The sequence below is a fragment of the Lycorma delicatula genome, chromosome 1, assembly GCF_047948215.1.
Source record: "Lycorma delicatula isolate Av1 chromosome 1, ASM4794821v1, whole genome shotgun sequence".
In the NCBI taxonomy this organism is placed as follows: domain Eukaryota; kingdom Metazoa; phylum Arthropoda; class Insecta; order Hemiptera; family Fulgoridae; genus Lycorma; species Lycorma delicatula.
This window is the reverse complement of record NC_134455.1, coordinates 170448465-170467423: the sequence shown is the minus strand read 5'-3', so window position 1 is coordinate 170467423 and position 18959 is coordinate 170448465. Positions and strand designations below refer to the sequence as shown.

The 18959-nt window shown below is 28.4% G+C and overlaps 1 long non-coding RNA gene across 1 annotated transcript in view; it reads left to right on the top strand.

The window, feature by feature from the left end:
- Nucleotides 1-6284, top strand: part of LOC142318218 (uncharacterized) — a 114750-nt gene extending 108466 nt beyond the window's left edge. The window contains exon 3 of the long non-coding RNA XR_012754852.1: nucleotides 6209-6284. This is a non-coding gene — a long non-coding RNA (uncharacterized LOC142318218). The remainder of the gene's footprint in view (nucleotides 1-6208) is intronic.
- Nucleotides 6285-18959: the final 12675 nt, after the last annotated feature.

Below are 18959 nucleotides of genomic sequence, written 5' to 3'. Positions count from 1 at the left end.
AAAAAGAAAATAATATAGAAAACGCAAAGGAAATATGTTTTATCCTTTGAAAGTTTCAGCGATGAACTTTTTGTAAGTTTGATCTTCCATTATTTCTTATAGATAAAAATTTCATTTCGAGAAATCTTACATTAAAATGGGGATTGTTTAAGTCAGACTCCCTCATTACTCCCATTACCATAGATTATTGGTTTATTAATAATTTATAGAATTATATGAATAGATAAAAACTGAAGTATAAATTTTATACGTTCTGCGAACATTTTAGCCTTTGATTGCGTCACCCCGTTCTCATAGTAAAATGGTGAATGACGTAATAAATTAATAAAAATTCTCTCTACAGCAAAATACATTTGTTATTATAAGAAAAGTTACATTAAAATTTGTTATTTTCATTCCAGATTTTAAATTATAAAAAAAAAATACAGTATATAATTATTTTTACTACTTATAAATATAGTTCACTTTTAAATCCATTGTGCAAAACAATTTCAACATCAAGATTACAGTTATAATATGCCGATAATAGTTTTTAATACGAATTAATTACTTTGTTAAATTAAATGTTATATTTATTAAATAACTTACATAATACGGTGGAATATTAAATTCGAAATCCCTCCTCATAAACCCTTCGTATTCTTACTGCCGCTATCAACAAAACAAACCAGGTCGAATTAGGGTCGAACGTTCTATACATACATAAATACATACAAAAAGAAACACACATACACTGCACACATACACACACTACACTACACACGCGCGCACGCATCCACATATATTTATTCACAGGAAATGACGTAGTCGAGAAGGAAGCGAATGAATTTGTTATTTAAAACAGTATAAACCTTAGTGCACAACCTATAAAATATAACTACATTACATAGCGAGTAGTAAGTTACTGCAGGCCACCTGCTCTTTTTCCATTCTGAACTTAAGCTTCCTTAGTGAAAGATATGTATGTGAGAGCATACTAATTTATGAAAAAAAAAAAATTAAATATGCACTAGTCTTTTTAAACAAAAGAAAACTTTCTACGTAATATTAAATATGAAATTTATTTTTAATTTAAAATCGAAGTTAAAAAATTAGAGTTCATGAAAACTCATAATATAAAATAGAGGTTTTGATTTCAGTATTTTATCGAAAATTATTTTTTTTATTTTTTTGTAATCTTATTTAGTAATAGTCTTTGCCTTCATGGATTTATCTGATTTACTATTTTTATGTTTCTTGTTAATCTGATTTAAACCCTCCGCAAATCCTCGATAGTATTGTTCGGTACAATGAAATAGGTAACAGAAAATTACCTGCTAACAGTATTACTTTTAATCTGAAGTCATCTTCCATAATAATATTTTAGTTTGATACCGCAATTATAATAATATATTTTATTTTACATAAAATATCTTTTACATTTCACTTTTTAGTTTAGAAGTATCTTAAATGTAAATAATAATTATTTGTTTAATGTTATGTATTAGAGTTTCCATTGAATGTTTCCACCAGATACAATACCAATGCGACTAAAAAGAGAGAATCATACCATGAAAGAGGCTTTTCAGATACGCTTCTCTGTCCAGAAGGGTAATTACTTCTTTGGTGATAGACGATATTTGGGTAGGCCTACGCCTGTGGTCTTCGGACATACGCATGTTGTATTGTTATATCATTAAACATGGTTAATAACCGTAGCACCCGATGCCATTACAACCAAAAAATAATAACATATTAATTATGTTATATTAAACTCTATTTATGTGTTAAATTAAAACGTAAATAAATAACACAATATTAGAGATAACGACATAGAATTTTGTGTTTAAAAGGCCCACTTGTTTAAATAATTCAGGTTTATTATTAATTATTTATTTTATTTTTGCGTAATTATTTTATAAGTTGGCTTATGAAAAAGCAACTAAAAAATCAAAACATTATTTGATAAAAATAGAATTGTTAGGAATTCGGAATGCGGTAAGATCTATTGTGGAGTAAGATCGGTTATACTACATGAAAAGATCGTGCACATGATTCATTTTGAAGAATTTATATAAATGAAATTAGTTTAAATTTGACATTAATGAAATATTAAAATAACAAATTAATTATTAATTAGTGATAAAACTAATGAATGGTTTCAACAATGTAATGGTTTTCAATGTGTTTCTTCAGCAATGCAAAGTTTTAGATTGGAATTCTGCAAACATCTCACGAGGCCAGATACGAAAATAGCCAGCGATGTTTCACTGGCTAATTTAATCGGTTAAATATAATTTGGCTTGAGATAGACGGTCATAGTTGCCTCCCATAAATAGCAGGTTTAATTATACTACAAAAGCAAGTTTTCCTACTAATTTTAAAGTATAAGCAGGAAATGTGGAATATAGATTTGTAGAAATTTGTAACCGATATACTGCTTAAAAGTAATTACTTTTAGCGGATAAAATTTAATAAAAAAGATCTGATATAAAAGATATAAATCGTCAGATTTTTGGTTGACCAAGGATACCACATTGCATATATAGTATCGCAATGCACCGTTATTGGCACGCTTCTGATATTAATTGGGCATGCTGTTTCACGATAGCGTATTCTGTTTATGAAGACAGAAGGTATAATACCAAAAGCGCTAATTAGGCGAGCGACGTAATTATTTTTAACGGACTCGATGATTTATTTAAATGAAATTTATGATTAGTTTTATTAACAAATCAGTAACAATCATTTTTTTTATATATATAACTACGGATAAATAGGTTGTAGAATGAACTATTACCCGTACACAATTTTTTTATAAACAAAAAGAAAGTTTCTGCTGTTTCTTTTGGTTTGAAAAATATATTTTACTTAACGTCTTACAATGATTTTGATTTTAGTTTTTTCATTCTTTGTATTAGTTATTAATAATAATTACGTGTTGTAATGCTGATATCATTTATTAATGAATTAGTTACTACCGAACATATTTTAGTACATTGGCTGATGAATTGCATTAATCGGATAATTAATCAGCGTGCCAGTCAATTAAGTTTTGTAATGATTCTGTACGTATAAACCGATTTATCTTCCATTGGAAAAAACACTCGTATTTACCAATTAATTTTCTGTACATCCAGTACTCCTAGAACTAGTTGTTCAGCTTTAATCAGAATCCAATTAGCTTGTACTTTTTTTTGGACTGGATCTGTATGTTTTTTTATATCTGATATCAAAGTATATCAAAGATGTTAAATGTATTATATTCACAGATACGACACAATAATTCGTTTCATTTGTAATTATTTAATTTTTATACGTTATTACTATTGTATCTTACCATTTTTATCTATTGTTTCGGTTTTTTTCAACAAATTATATTTCTTATAAAATCATTATAAGCTTGAGAACTCAATATTACCGTGTAGTACGAGTATGCTTTATTAATCCACTCCATAGAGAGTAATGTAAGCATTCATTAGATTTTTATTGTTATTTAACATTATCATCGATTAATTATCTCGATCTTTGAAGTTAATTTATATATATAATTTATTTATTTAGCTAATTAACATAGTTATTGCATTTAAACAATGTAGTTACTCTTTCAGGCAAAAACAGAAAATAAGTTTATCACATAGTACATGGAGTTAAACTACAGTTGTTCTTTTTTTTCCTGATCTAGTGTTCATTTTGTTCTCCTTCAGTGAAGTCTACTTGTGATGTCAATTTTTTTTTTTAAATAAAGCATCCTAGTTTTGTAGCTCTAATCTGTTAAGTTTCATTAGTTTAATTAATGACTCCATTGTAATAAAAAAACAAACCTTATTAAAATATAAAACCAAAGCAGATTGTTACATAAATACTTGTATAACAAACTGAAAATAAAATCTCAAATATATACTGTTACGCTCATAACATCTGTTCAATATGTGGCTAAGCTGGATTGCACGCACGCTCTGAATGTTAATAGATCAAATACAGCAATGAGCCCGACCAGCATAAGTTGACGTGGCAAAACATAACTTAACTTTCCTAAGCTTAGCATAAACCAACACATTTAAATGTACAGTTTCTTTTTTTCACTTTGCAGAGCAATTTTGTTTTCTTTAATTCATTTTGACTTTTTCTACAGGAAAAATATGTTAAATAGGTTAAAAAAAATTCCTTAAAAAAGCAGAAATATTACTGTTTAAAATAAAAAAAGATTGCCGAGTATATTCTCAGCATACAATATTTTTTCAATATGAAACTTTTTTATATTATATTAATAAATAAGCGGATTTACACAGCTGGTAGTTTTTAATGCCTTCTTCTAACCGCAGAAGGGTTAAATGTTTCCCTTTAAAAAATGTAGGATTTATAATAATAATAATTTTTTTTTCATTTACAGTAACTACGGGAAGGAGGGGCTCCACCTTCCCGTAGGAAGCTGGAGCCTAGATGCCTAAGGGGCTCTGAATATCTTTAACTCGCATACATCATTGGATTTTTACTTGTCTTTGAAAAATAAGTTTTCCTCTTTTAATCTGAAAATCAGAAAGTTCGAATGTCATAGAATTTCAGTTTATATTAGTGAAGAAAATTAAGTAACCTGTGTGATTAATGGAATTCAAACTTTTAATACCGTAAGATTTTCACTGGCTTCTAGAATCACTTCAGACCATAAGAACAAATTGTGTAACTCAATACTATTAATTAAAGAGAGATAAAGGTAACGAACCTCTTTAACATGGATTTGAATTTCATTTTGTTATTTGTTCTTGAAGGTAGAAATCATTCTGAAAAAGAATGGTATTTACTGTCACAGTATTTTTATTTAGTTATTTGTAGTTAATAGGTGCTTGGGAACTAGAATAGAAAAGAAGTCTGGAAATTCATTGATATTACTGTTTTATTTGTTATGTACCCTTCAAAATCGGATGTTTTCGAAAAATCAGTTTGAAATTGCAATATTTCATTTTTTGTTGTTGTCGGTATTACGAGATTAAGATTCTTAGGGGACAAGTTAGCATGAACTGCATGATGCTAGTGAATTTATACAGGATAAATGAAATAAAAGACCTCTTCGAAAAGAACGGAAAGAGACGAAAGAACTTAGAGATCTTTAAATCAACTTTCTGAAATAAAAAACCTTTTCGAAAAGAACGGCTAGAATATTCTAATTTTTTATAACCGAAGAAATAACTGAGGGCCTCAGGAGAGGTCTTGAAACTTGAAACTTTATATTGCCGTATATGTTTTACCTTTCATTGATAAAAGTTTTGGATACTTTGATAATAAAAGGATTGAAGGGCTTGAAATGTACAGGGCCTGATTTTTATCGATGCCGTTAAGATTTTAATGTCTCTATGAAGCAAAGTACTTTAAAAAGCACCGTTCAAATTTCAACATTTCATTCTTTTGTTGTAGCTAGTTGGTTTAACTGCAGACAGACAAGAGACTCTAATGCGGAAAGACATTACCGTATTCATTTTTAACTTTCCTTAATAGAGCTCAGGGTTTAAAAAAGAGCCATTTGATAATAATTTGATATTTAATTATCGTATAAATGGGATTAAAGCGTCTTAGAAAGAAGTAGTGAAAGGCAGCTCAAGCCATTTCAATATCATTTATTTTCTTATTTACCCTGAATAAGATCCGTAAAAGAGAGTTTAGATATAACAGTATATATTTTACGTATATCAACGGACTAAATAGTATGTGAAGACGTAGATTTGTAGCTTTTGGACATTGCTAACTTTCTGTTTTTTTCCTGAGGCTTAGAATGCATTTTGCAGAAAATTATTTTGAATATAACGGGATTTATTTTTTATATAATAAGGAGGTATTGGGGCGAGAAAGGCTGGGTGAATCGTAGATACTATTAAGTTTCATGCTTATTTCTAAAAGTACGTACGCTATTGAAAAAAAATCCGACTCGAATATAATATTTTAACCTTTTAAATTTATAGCTAAAAACTTATCTATGTACCTATAAGTTTCTTCTTTCCGTTTGACCTTGTAGTTAGAACATGTTTTGATAAAATGGTTCAAATAGAGCAATAATTTAATTTTTCCCCTATGATAATAATGGAAAGGGTTCTAAGGGGGTTGAGGAATTTCAGATCCTTGCCAAATCTGGTAATGATATACTCTTGGGCCATAAGAATGAGATCCTAAGTTCTGGGGATGCATGTGTAACGGTTTTCTCGTGGTAAGTTATAATTTTTTTATTTGTTACTTTCAGGAATGCTAGGTTTCACCCGGGTTGTAGTCATGTGCTGCCATCACTTGCTCGCACTTCATAGAAGCAGGAAGTAGTACTCACATTAAACATGTATAATAAAATAAAATTCATATTATTAATTGCTTTATTTTAACTCACAATGTTTTTTTTTCTGTTTTTTTTTCATGTTAGTCCTCAAATCTTGCATCCTAAATTTAACATACTTCCTGACATTGCCTAGTGATGAAATTTTGCACAGTTACTAAGGTGGGGGTGACAATACAATATTCCACCATTTCTTTTTTGCAAACATCCTCCCGTACGGTGGAGGGGGTAAATCTGTAAAATGTGTATAAGCGACAAAAAAAGTTTTGTTAATTTACAATTGTACTCCAATAATCAAAAACTTCACTCTTTCGTTACTTTGTATAGTAAATGTTTCATTGAAAATTTGTTTGATATTTTATAAATATATTAGAAATTTCAATATATGATGTTATCTTTTGAAATCCAAATTAACCTACTAATTAAACTCGTGCAATGTATGATAATAATTTGATTAAAAAGTATAAAGCAAGTTTTTAAAAATTCTTTAAAATTTTTGCAATATTATTTTATTATTGCAGGAGGGATCATTTAAAAATTGTTAAACAGGAATGGCTTCCCATAAATATTTCTTTAAAAAAGAATATATATCAACTTGCTTTAAAATTAAATTTCCGTTCAATTTATGCTGAAATTGGTTCCATTGTCATGTAATTAGAAAGAGGTAAATCGATAGAAATTCGTCAAAATTAGATACAAACGGGCTTGTAAGCACTGGCTGTACTTGGTTTTTAAAAAACGACTGTACGAATAGTGTGCATAAAGAGGAATACAAACACAAAATTAAAATTTTTTATATATTCTAGCAGACCTGTCGCAGCTTCTCCCGCGCTATTTGGTTTCTAGCATTTCCCGTTGCGGTGAGGGGATGTTTAGCCGGTCAGGGCTCGCTTCACTCGCTCTTCCCGTCTGGCCAGGGGCTCTGTCCCTTGGAGCCACCTGTGTTCATTAAACTCATGTTTGTAAGAATAATGTTTGTTCCTGTTTGTTCAATTTATAAAAACTATCGGTGTATTGTAATTTCTTCACAGCAACAGTTCGGTCCGTAAAGGCCTTAACTTTAAGAGATCTAAGAATGCGGGTTTCAAAAGTTAGTCTCCATCTTAAAAATATTCATTATAATGGTCACTCGTACGAAGTGTAAAAATGTGTTTTGCCCTGTTCTTAGCGTTACCCGACAAACACCGCTAGGAGGTGACAGTACTTCGTTTTTCATTTTTAAAAAAGAAATTTATTTACTTTTATTTTATGATTTTAGTCAAGTAACCGGAGGCAAGTACAGCCAACCGCATCAAACGTACAGTAACAGTGGCTGCGTGGTTGATCTGCCGCGCCGTACACTGTTGCACCCCTTAAAAAATCGAAATTAAAAAACCTGAAAATGGTTTTTAGTTATTTATATGGAGAGTTTTTGCGCCCCGATCTAGTGAATATCTCGTTTAGTACAGTCGGAGTTAGGGGAAATGTGCAATTATTGTTAAAATTTTGTTTACCTTTCTTTACCTTTTTCAAAGTCGAATTTCGAAAAATATAGAAGTTTTAGAGGTTTTTAGATATTTACATGTAGATTACACACACCAAAAATCAAGTTGCTGTTTTCATTTGTAACCAAGAAATAAAAAATAAAAAATAATAAATTTTATTGTTACTCAATTTTAACCCTTTAAACTCGGAATTTCAAAAAAATGCTTTCTTAGTGCACTTAAACCGTAAGAAGAATATGTATACAAACTTTCGTCAATTTATTTTCAATAAATTTTGCTGGGCACAGATGAATCAGTAAGTCAGGACATATTCTTTTATATATATATATATATATATATATATATATATATATAGACACTAGCGGACCCGACAGACGTTGTCCGCTAGTGCGACAGACATTGCCCGACAGACAATGCCATGTGACATGGCATTGTTCTGTAATAAATGCACAACACATAAATATAAGTAGCTTATATTTATATACAAATAAATATTAAGTAAAAATTAATGTGGAGGAAATTTCATTAATATGAAATTTCATTTAATATGAAATTAAGTATGACTATTATCAGTTTGTGATTGTTGTATTATTGTAATGGGTTTATTGATTAATTATGTGTAGTATGGTTAATATTTATTTTCACTAAATATTGAGATGTCTGAGGAAAATTGAATTAAAAAATCGAAACGTCGAAAATTAATAATTAGTGTAATTAATAAATTTTGGTACTTAGGTATTAACGCCACCGCAGCTACAGCTTTATTTTAAAAACAAAGTAGTCAATCGGATTTCGGTGGAAAATGGGCCAATATAGAGTTTAACATAGATTCAAAACAGTCTCTTTATTAATTTTAATAAATGGTTATTTATATTTATTTATTTTATAAATATAATTTAACGTAGGTTAAGTTTGGTTAAATTGGGCGAAATCCGATTGACTACTTTTTTTAAATAACGCTGTAGCTGCGGTGGCGTTAATACGTAAGTGCCTAAATTTTCATCCACGTTACTTCTAATTTTCACTTAAAATCATTTTAAAAAAGTACCTCTTGCATTTTTTATTTAATTTAATAATTTTTAAGTTTCATAACCATGTGATAGCTTAATTAATCAATTAATAAAAAATTAAAGCACTGTAAAAAAAGCAACGTAGTTAAAATTTTAGTAGAAATTTTTATCATTCTTTATTTTAACATCTATTTTACCTAATTTTAGATAATTGTAAATTAAAAACAATTTTAGAAAATTTTTTATAAAATTAATCTGCTACAAAAATTATAACTTCTATTTTTTTAAATATACTTTAAACTATAATTATTATACGTAAATTATATTTTAATTTTATAAATGTTATAATTTATTTTACAAACTGACATTTTTATTTTCAAAGAGCCGTTCAATACTTCATAAGTTGCATACAATCAAAGAACTGACAATTTAAATTTGTAGGTTAAGTTGATTGTTATTGAATGCACGAGTATACATCATTAAAATTCATGAAAAATCATGTAAAATACCCACTTCAATATTGCATCTTACAAATTTGCACAATCTATATTTTTTAATTAGACTTTAAAACGTTATTTAAATAAATAATAATATAATACTCTCAATAAGCACGCAATTCTAGCAGACTCGGCAATGCTTCGCTATTGCTAGATTTGAGTATACATACAGATTAAATGAACACAATTGAAAGTTTCATAAAACCTTAAAAACAATGAACATTAGGGACTTCACAAAATTTAACCTTTCACTTTATAAAAGTCAGAATGTAAATAAATCCAATTGTCAGAACAGCACTACCTATCGGATTTAAGTCAAACTACTCTCTAAACACAGTAAACCGTTAAAAATACGAATTTTAATGTAATAACAACATTAAGCTACGACGCAAGTAACTGATAAGCAAAAAAGCAACAAAATAAAATAATATTCTAGAATCTGATCGCACCACCAACTACCAGTTCTGACTGATATGCCAAAAATTAAAAAACGCGATCGCAGCGCTGCCTACCGGATTTAATTCTGAACCTTAACCATCGCAAGATCAACAACAACACATAAATAAATAAATAAATTTATAAAAACATTTTCCAGTGGACCAAATTGTGAATCAAAACCATTCTCGAATGCCCTTGAACACACACAAAAACTTTCATCAAAATCGGTCCAGCCGTTTAGGAGGAGTTCAGTGACATACACACTCACACAAGAAATATATATATAAAGATTTCAGTAAAGATTTTTCTTGGATATTAAATTTACGCTAATTGCAATATTCATCAAAATTTCATAATTGAAGAGTTCTGATGGAAGCCAAGATGGGCTCAGATGTCATCAAAACAAGTAAATTTTTATGCACCTTCAAAAATAGAAGTTTTGAATGAAAATGGTTAGATGACAGAAATTTTCTATTTTATTTAAACGAACCCAGTAAACAATTCGTTTCAGTTTTAAACAATTAAGCGTTATGGCAAGGAATTCTTTTGACAACATTGATATTTTATGCTGTCATTTAAAAAATTATGAAAGTTGAAAATTATGTTTATTTCACATAATCTCTTTTTATTTACAAAGGAGTTTAAGGAAATTAAAAGTACCTGTGGGAGGGCATCACGACTCAAACTTCAACATCATTCAGTATTTTACTGACCCCCTCAAGAAATATGACACTTTAGTTAAAGATAGAATTGTATATCCCAATTTTTCAATTTTGAATTAAAGAGAACTACACGAATTGAAGGGCAAGAATAAATGAACCTCTAGGACAAAATATTTTTATTTATTTTTTTTTCAGAAGATGGCAACATTTTAAAAGAAACGGTTCCAATATTCAAATTTCTGTTAATTGAAGAGGCTAGGGGTCACGAACGATTAAGAGATAAAGAAGGGGCAAACCCTTTACTTCTTAATATTATAAAATATCTTTTATTATAATATTAATATTTTTTCTTTGAATATTATAACATTTTTTCTGAAGGTTAAATAATTTTAAAAAAACTGTTCTGATTTCCAAATATGTCACATTTTAAATGTTGAGGGTTCTAGGGAACATGTGCCCTTTAGGGGGGGGGGGCAAGAAAGCGTGAGACTCTTCATCTCCTGTATGATTATTAATCTTTTTTGGAGACGGAAGATGTGGTGAAAAAGAGTCTGATTACTTCAATACTCTAATTTTTTTTTAATCTAGAAAGCTGAAGGGAATAGAAATTTTGGGAACAAGTAGGCCTGAAATTTCCACATATAGGTATTTACATTTTATCTAAACGTTGGAGCATTTTGAAAAATATAATATTTAATATCTCAGTATTTCAATTTTTATGCGAGTACACTGAAGTAGGGGATTGTGTTAAGGGTTACAAGAGTTTAGAACCCTTTCAATTTTAATAATAGAATATTTTTGGTGCCGCAGAATCAGATTCCAAAGTAGAGGGGGGATATTCTCACGATTAGATTTTATTTTTATCATTTCACTGCTTCTTTAGATACCACTAAAAAAAAAAAAAATGTTTCTTTATTTAATAGAACAGATAGGTAATCAAAATACGAGTACCATGAAGCGATTTCAAAGGGAGAATTTTAAAAGGGGGAAAAGGGAATAAGGGATATCTTTTTTGCTCCTTATCCTTCTTACGAGTCTCAGGAAAGTGTAAGGTTTTTAACGGTAGGGAAGTTTTTAAGTCGGTTAATTAGTGACCGATGTACCAAAGTGATTGTTTCCCGCACTTCTGACGATAAGAATTTATGAAAGTTTTACTCGTATTTGAAATGTACAGAATGAGGAAAGGACGTTTGGGAATTTGGGAACTTATTCTAGAGGTTGAAATAAGGAAAACGATTCATTCAAACACTTTGTCATCAAGTTCGCTTTGTTACTAGTGAAAACGTTTGCCCGGTTAAATGAAATAATACTGACATTTTTAAGATATTAAAAGGTAAACTTGATGGTTTCTTGTGGCTTTTGGCCTGGAAAATCGAATATAATAGGTCTCAGACTGTACCTGCCGTAGTTTTCATGAATTCCAACAGAAAATAGAAAAATTGTGACGAAAAACAGGTTTTTATAGATTTAAAGTGTAATAACTTTGTTAAATGACTTATAAATGCGTAAAGTTTCTTATCAAAACTTGTAGAAAATTTAATTCTGAGAAAATTAATTTAATAAATTCTTTGAAAACAAAACCAGAAAATTTTATTATTAAAAATAAAACTTAACAGAAAAATGTTAGGAATCTTTATAAATTAAAACGGGTGGTTTTAGTACAATAAATTTAGACTTTAGAAAAATTCAGTCGGCATCACTGCTTCGAAATGCTTCAAATTGTTTCAAAATGCTTCGAAATTAATTTGAATACTACTATTAATTGATGTCATAAATTGTGGTTACATATTAATAATAAGGTGGTTCACAAAAACATCACATGATTTTCAAAAATAATTAAACATTTAATGTGGGGTGTGCGGGATTTTGCTTTGAGTGTGCAGACGTCTCAATGAAATTTTTCCGAATCGCCGGATCAGACGTGGGTCAGAGGAATATCCGGTTCCATTGTCTTATTCAGTAATATATATATATATATATATATATATATATATATATATATATATATATATATATATATATATAACTCTGCTATTTGGTAAAAATAGAGGGATTTGATAAAATTGTTAACTTTTTAGTGAGTCAGCCTATCAAATTAATCCATTTATTAATATTTAATAAAATATATGAATAAACTTTAAAAACTAATTTGAAAATGAAATAACATGCCAAACAGATTAATATGCTACACACTTGTATACTAGTACTGCTATATTATATGCTAGATATTAAATCTAAAATTAAATATATTTAAAATTGTTATTTTTCCATCCATAATGATTAAAGGTAAAAATGAAAAGTATTGTGTTAACGTAAATTTTTTTTTACGTTATTTACTTCAATAACACATTACAATTAACCGCAAATATATACGTAATAGAAAAAAAAAACTTTAACAGACGTTATGAATGTTATTTCTTTGGGATATATTAAATATGCATATTTATGCTATGAGCTCGAAAGAGAAAAATATAGCTGCGGCCGACTAATATTTATAAGATCAAAATTTGAAACATTACTGTGACAAAAAACTGGCTTTTGTTCTTTCAGAACATTTTATTCTTTACAAAAAAAAAAATTACAAATACAAACACATTAAAAGATTATAAAAGGTCATTAAATGTCATCATCTGTCTGAATAAATTTCTTGTTTTAACAGAAAAAAAATTATGTAATACGGTATTTTTGAAGATTTTTTTTTAAACCTAAACAAATATATGGAAAGTATATTTATATAATATATATATATACAACTCTGGTATATTAACAATTTTTTCATTTAAATAAATAGAAGTTACACCATCAAAATATCTATTACGCGTACATTCGTTTTGATTAACTTAAGTGAGATTAAATTTATACGAATCATGACTGTTCATACTACCTAAGTATTTTAATTTTTCTGTAGTATAATGTAAAAAGAGGAATTTCTTCTAAGTTTGACGTAAGTTTTTTTATTAATTTCTTAAATTTAGCGTAATTTTTAGTTTTGACAGCCCTTTCATATATCTACTACTTTCATACTTTTCTACTTCTATTGTTGTTATTGATCCTTCAGGCACAAATTGTAATATCTTAGTATAAAAAATTACTAATTTCTAATATTACTTAAAAAACGGTAATGGAAAATAGGAATTGAAAAATTAATTTTACCGGGTAAGTAAAATAAACAAAGTGTATTCTGAATGTAGCAGAATAAATAAACAAAATCAGAAAGGTGACGGATAAATATTGTTAAGTGATATCCTTGAAAGGACTATAAAAATATTACGAGATATTGAGATTAGAATTACAACGGTTAAATAAATTTAAAAAAATATGAAAAAAGTGTTTAATCAGAAGAGATGACCAACCTACCCGGATCCCTAAATATATTGACAGCATTGAAAATAATAATCGGTGTGCTTGCTAAAAAGCTTGAAAAATATATTACTTGCAACACCCTATAAAATAGATCTCAGAACATAGATGATTTTCGTCAGTATTACAGATCAATATAATTATATAAATTTTTGAAATATTAGAATTCTAAAGAAATTTTTATTAATCTATTCTTTAGAATAGGCTTAAATAAAGCCGCAATTAAACAGACTTTGTATTACATCTTATAACGGTTATTTTGGTAGTGGCAATAACGGTGAAGGTAGATTATGTAGAACACGGATCGCTTTTTTTTATTCAAGAAACGCTTCGATAGTTCAAATTAAATATTTAGTTGGCCGCTCAAGTTTTATCATCGAGCAACCGGTAGGTTCTGTTGAGCAAATGGTGGAGTAAAGATAAGATAAATTTATGAAGATGACGTCGGAATATTTTTAATGTATTTATAAGTCAAAAGGAAACCGAGTAAGAAGATAACAAACAGAAAACAAAAGAACGTCACCGGTCAACCGGTCACTGTTAGAGCTTCGGTACTATTGCAACAGGATGGCTCTACTAGACGGTGTATATTTACTAGCTCATTTATGTGATGCAAACGTTCCATTTCCTCTGTGTAATTTTTCAACTAGACGCAGCATCCTCTTTGAAATCATTTTGTACCAAAAGCAATATCAGTAAAGAGGAACAATTTAATAGGATATACTAATCTTATGTTACTGTGTTTCATAACAGACAGAAGGTAACCAAGAGTGACTGCATTAAAAATTTAATCACCGCTGTGTAATTTACGATTCCATCGGAAAATATTCGCTAACAAACATTATTTATAAGAAAAATTTTGAAGGATATAAGTAAAACATCTTTTTTGCAATTTAATAAAGTTATAAGTACATAAACTGATCGTTTCAGAAAATAAAATAAAATACTATGTAATGATTATTAAAATTATAAATAAATTTAAATTTTGTTTTTATCATTGTTTCAACTTATTACTCTAATTAAAGTTACGTGAACCATTATTAAGTTCAATTTCAGTTTAACAATCACTAAGACGATGCCGTTAATTTAATCCTAATTATTAGAGTATATTGCAAATAAGTGCTTTCAAATTTATTTTAATACTACTAACTCTCAACAGGATTGTATTAGTAATAAATATCCAATCCCGTTTATGCTTGAGTACGTTTAAACAATAACTTTAATCTTATCCAGGATGACCTTCACCTATCACAAAAAAAATTCCCAATGATTCATTACTCAAGTGCTGTAATTACGGGTGATTGGGGTAAATTGGTGATATAATTCTTTCAACTGATTATAACATAGCCAAAATATAATATATATATATATATATATATATATATATATATATTAATACTCCTTTTTATAGAAACTGAAAGCTAAGTTTTCTCAATCTCGCTTCTGGTACTAAAATGGTAAAATAACTGTCCTACCACTTTTAATATTATTGAACACTCAATTTTAAAATTACGGTGACGGAATTTTCAGAAAAATAACTACAATAATTAAAATATGAATTTGTGTGTAAACTATAAATTGATCTGGGAGCAGTAATCCCACGGCTTTAATGTTACGTTTAAGGTATGACTGACTACACAGGATTTCTGTTTCAATTTTCAATGATTATTTGAGCAGTATTTTAATAATATTACTAAACTATATGAAGGTCGAAGAGTAAAGAAAACATACTATATCATTTAAGTTGTGAATTTATTTTTTTTAATAATTTAGCCGATAATTATTATTAAATCGGCATGTTTGAATATATTTTTCTTCAAATAATTTATGCTATTCAAAAGTATTTTTTTCGTTTCGAAGTAAACTACAAAGAATTTAAAACCGTTTATAATTTATTCATAAAAACAACAAATCAAATAGCACAAACTATTTTTACTGATTTATTTATCCCGTTTTTTTTTTAATTAAAAAAAGTCTTACCGTTTTAAATCAAACGATTTCAGGTGAATGTTACGCCTTCCTTGTTAAGTAGGTTATTCTTAGTTTTACAAGAAATAATAACATATGTCAACGTATTCTGAGCGAACCGCTAGAAGTAATAATAAAAGTACAGACTTATACTCGTTCCATCTCAATTATTTTATAAAAAAAAAATTATTTGAATATAGACTTTAGAAAACAAATATCGCATTCTAAAATAATGTAACTTTATTTTAGTGCGTTTCTTACCGCTCAATCCGATTAAAGTTGTAGCCATTTGTTTTTTTTTCTTTATTAATTACGCTTCTACAATTATTCCTAAGAAGCGTTTTATTATGGAACTTCTTCAAAACATAAAAAATGAGCTTTTATAATCGATTTTGGTTAGTTCCGATCGTACAAAAATTGGACGATGACAGAAAAAGATACTTTTAATTATGATTTATAACGAAATCTTAAACGTTGCATAGTTACTCGATAATTAAAAAGGGAAATGTCAAAGAAAAATTAAAAATTAGAATAAATACAACTGAGTCGCTATAGAATTGAGTACGATAATTTTTTTATTATTTATTTACAATTTAAAACTTACATGATCATCCGTCAGACCTAAGTCTGTCGACAGATATACTAAAGAATTATTATTACATTATTAAGTGGTTAATGCAATAACCAATTTTATGTAACAACTAAAGATATTATTAGTTTTTCTAATAGTTACAATAGTTATAATGGTAGTACAATTATAAAAAATTAATTTAACAAAATTAAAGTATATATTTAAAAACTAATGAACAAATTATTTCTTTAATATTTGTTATGTATTAGATTTAGTAACTAAAACTATATTCAAGAAACAAAACTATACCTAATTTAACAACTAATTACACTTACATGTTTAATTATAGTATCGTCTAAGTTATGCTTAGAGGTTAACCCCATCAAAGAGTTAAGTAGTTTCCAGTTACCCTTAATATCATTCTTTTGAAAATTTTTAAATTTATCATTAAAATACTTCTCCTTCGCTTTTCGTATTTCAGTATTAATTTTATTTCTATATAATACGTAATGTTTTCGATTTTCCAGGTTAGCTGGTGCTTTTTTCCATTTTTTGAACAGTCTGTCTCTATACTTTATTTTATTTAGAATGTCATCCGTCATCCATGGCTTTTTTCTATTTTGAATTTTAATCCTATCAGTATTTCTGCGAACTAAAGAACTGTTATACACAGAATTAATTATATCAACGAATTTCACTGATATAATTATAAAGTTAAGTAATTTTATCAAGAGTAAAATTAATTATAGTTTACTCTGTAATAATTTGTTAATTAAAATTGTTATTTCTTAATAAAAGTTTTTACGTAGATTTCATAAAAGCTACCTATTGTAATGGGTACCATGATTCGACTTCCGAAAAATTTCGACATATCTTCGCGTTTCACATCCCTCAGACCCCAAAACCGCCAGTTCAAAAGTAAATTGATATATATATATATAAATGCATATATATTATAATTGTAATTATATATATAAATATCACTTTCTTGTGGACACGATAACTGCCGCAATTATCGCCAATCACTTTCAAATTGATACTTAAAATATAACGACCCAAAATCACGGTCGAGTTCGTTAATGTGTAAAATCAGACCATGGGACTGGAAATGCGTGGAGAGCTTCTTCGAAAAAACAAAATTACGCTATAACTTTCTTATCAAGTAGAATATTGAATTAGTTTAAATTTCCTACTGTTCTTTGGATAAGGGCCTAAAACTTATTTGAGTAAAAGTTTTTGTTATCACCGACCGTTGACCCAGGGGATGAAAAAATGTGGTTTTGAAAACAAAAATCATACCTCTCTTAATAGGCACATTATCCAATCGGTTTAAAGTGGTCGTTAGTCCTTCAAACATTACCTAAAACTTTTTTCTGAAACAATTTTTGATATGACCATCCCTTAAGGCAAGGGATGACCAAAATGTAGCTGGAATTGTAAGAAGATGGGGCTTGTCTTATGCTAAACATCGTGTGAAACCTTTTTCACATGCAACCGTTGTCGCATTGAGTAAATTTCAAGTTTTTTTTAACTCTAAGGTGGAAATCTTTTTTATCCCCTACTTAGCACCGGTGAAATCTACCTCCGCCTTTCGGCGTGCCGAAAGGGATTGTTTTTATTTTGTCATTTTATACCAATTGTTGAATAAAATTTTGTAATTTGAAAGTTATAATTCACTTGGTACTGGCTTTATTGTTATTCACGAATCACGTTGTGCGTAAAAATATTTTTGAATCTGATAAATAATTTTCGAATTAATCGCGTTCAGGCCGTCAGAAGTAGCTAGGTTTTAGCCAATGCCTTGGGCCTTTTACATTACGTACTGCTCATGTTTAAACTAATTCGTCAAGTTTAAACATGTCTGGTTACTTAGTACAACGTTGTACAATATTACTAGGCATTGGTGTCGCTGCATGTAATCAGTTTGTTCCTAGTTATTGTGCTGTGAATAACTATTAATTATTAGTCAAGGTTAGTGAGCGAAGCGAACGTAAGTTAAGTTTGATTAGATTATATTTATAATTTCTATGCAAATACCCACTGATTTGGAAGAATTCGGGTCCAAAAAACCATTGTAGGGGAGAAACGGAAAAGATCCAGCGTTCTGACATTTTTACATTGTCGCTAAATCTTTTTTTCTGATAATATCACCACATAAACCTGAAAACTTGTAAGTGGGATATGGAAATGGAATTGTATAGCGTATAAAAAATGTCATGCCAGACTGGGATTCGAACCCGAGATCTCCTCATAAAAGGTCGAGGTACTACCACTCCGCCACGGAGATCGGAAATAAATAATATATTTATAATAATAATGTTATGTTTTTAAAGATATTAGTGGATTTAATCATTTAAACGATATTTTAAAGGGTATAGTTTAAAGGTTTATTTTCTTTACGTGGACGACATCTAAAAATGAAATTAATTTACCTGTCAGATGAAATTCTAAAGAAAAATTGGATCTGAATCATAAATAATCAAATAAAAGTAATTATTTAAAAGAACGTGAACAAATAGTAAAAATTTATTCTACATTTATTATTTTTTTAAAAGAGTTTAGTGGAAAAGTATTTCGTTTTATAAACTTTTCCTCAAGAAAATGCAAAATAATAAAAGTAAACGATTAATTTTTACGACTACGATAAAAATTATTTTCATAATAATTATGATTATAA